Source organism: Alligator sinensis, unplaced genomic scaffold (genome assembly GCF_000455745.1).
Source record: "Alligator sinensis unplaced genomic scaffold, ASM45574v1 scaffold1114_1, whole genome shotgun sequence".
NCBI classification, from domain to species: domain Eukaryota; kingdom Metazoa; phylum Chordata; order Crocodylia; family Alligatoridae; genus Alligator; species Alligator sinensis.
The window spans coordinates 189,277-191,478 of NW_005843195.1; the positions used below are offsets into that span (position 1 = coordinate 189,277).

The 2,202-nt window shown below is 44.9% G+C and overlaps 1 pseudogene; it reads right to left on the reverse strand.

The window, feature by feature from the left end:
• Positions 1-964: 964 nt before the first annotated feature.
• On the reverse strand, positions 965-1,903 carry LOC106723141 (annotated as a pseudogene).
• Between the last annotated feature and the right edge of the window lie 299 nt (positions 1,904-2,202).

A 2,202-nucleotide genomic window follows, 5' to 3' on the forward strand; every position in this document is an offset into this window, starting at 1 on the left:
GAGTACACTAGGACGTTTCCATGCTTCCAAGCAGGTCATTTCCTAGGCAGTAGGTATGCTGGACATTTTTCCTCCCTAGGTGCAGCACTTTGCATTTCTCCTTATTGAATTGCATTCTGTTGTTTTCTGCCCATTTGTCCAACCTGTCCAAGTCTGATTGTAGTTGTTCCCTGCCCTCTGGCGTGTCCACTTCTCCCCACAGTTTTGTGTCATCCGCAAACTTGAACAGAGTACACTTCACTCCCTCATCCAAGTCGCTGATGAAGACATTGAAGAGTATCGGTCCTAGGACCGAGTCCTGAGGGTCCCCACTGCCCACACCCTTCCAGGTCGATACCGACCCATCTACTACGACTCTCTGGGTGTGACCCTATAGCCAATTCACCACCGACCGCACTGTGTAGTCATCCAAGTCACAGCCTCTTAATTCAATATGATTCAATACAGAGGGCCAAAGTGCATTGTGGGGTTGGAGTGGGCAGTAGATTAGGAAAAAGAGTCTGGGGATGAATTGGAAATAGAATCTGGCAAGGAAGAAGACTGAACGGTGGGCAAGGAGAGAGCAGATGGCCATAACCTAGAGACCTCCTAGCCTGGCTGACTGGAGCCACCTGCCTGCTGGCGCTGAGAACCAGCACACTCCTGCCTGCTGGGGCTGAGAACCAGCACACTCACTTCACATGTGAGCAGTCTGAGAGGGGTTCCAGCCATGCTACAGGCTGTCCTTTGGTGGGGATGGGAGGGGTTGAGTAGCGTGGCCTATTGCACTTTAAGCAAGGTGTTTTCTATCTTTTGTTATAAGGTAGTACTTAACTAAAAATCATTATTCACAAGAGTTTTACCAGCTCTCATGTCTTTTGTTCAGTCCATAGATGGAATCCAATTTGTTCTCAGAGTTGGTCCACATTTTTTGAAAGCTGAGATGTACACTGTGCTCATTATTCCAGTTAAAGCTTTGATTTCATTACTTTCTCCTGGAGAGCAATATTCTCCACATTAACCTCCAGATAGCATTTTTCATCTCGGCATTTCTTAGAGTGTAAATGATTGGGTTCAACACTGGAGTGATGAGAGAGTAGGTGACAGAAACTATCTTGTCTCCTAATAACTTCTTGAAGGGTCGGTCATAGATGAAGATTCCTGGGATAAATATTAAGCTCATGACTGTGATCTGGGCAGCACAGGTAGAATGAGCTTTGTGCTGTCCATCTGTGACGTGTTTCCTGATTTTGACTAAGATGATACTATAAGATATGAGCAAGATCAAAAAGATGCATGGAAGGAGCAGTCCACTGTTGGAGACCATCAGCAGCTCAACTAGGTCAGTATTAGCACAGGACAGTTTGATGACCTGTGGGAAAGCACAGTAGAAATTGTCAAGGATATTGGGTCCACAGAACGGAAGCTGGATGATCAGTGCAGTTTGAACAATAGAGTGAGTAAATCCTTCCACCCATTACCCTATCACCAGTCCTGTGCACACATTCTGATTCATGATTGTCAAGTAATGCAGTGGCTTATGAATGGCCACATACCGATCAACTGCCATCACCACCAGGAGGAAGATGCCAGCACCTTCACTAAAATGAAATAAGAATATCTGGATGATGCACCAGCTGAAGGATATGGTTCTGGTGTGAGAAGCAAGGTCCCACAACAACTTGACTGCCGTGATTGAAGAGTCACTGATGTCTGTGAAGGCCAAGTTAGCCAGAAAGAAGTACAGTGGAATGTGAAGATGGCTGTTGGTGACCACCACAATGATGATGGTCAGGTTGCTGAGCCAGGTCATGAGGTAGACTAAGAAGAAGACCAGGAAAAGAAGATACTTCAGCTCTGGACTCTGGGTGAGACCCAAGAGGACAAATTCCGTCACTGTGGTGGTGAGGTTCTCCACTTCCATTGGATATCCTTAATGTATGTTAACCAAGGAAACACTAATGATGAAAACAGTAGACTGCAGTTTTAAAGAACAGTTTCCATGGGATTGAATATGTTTTGGTCCACTTACATAAGGATCTAATGGCCATGAATGGTCATTACACAATGAGCAGCTGGAAATTTGTAATAGTAGGGCTAGAAATAAGGTGTTCTTTCTCCAGAAATAATAGTTTCTAGTCTTTATGTTAACACTGGAAGTTAGTTCCTATTTCACTATGCAGCAGTAACCTGGCTTCATAAGTGCCTTTTTGGTACTAACAC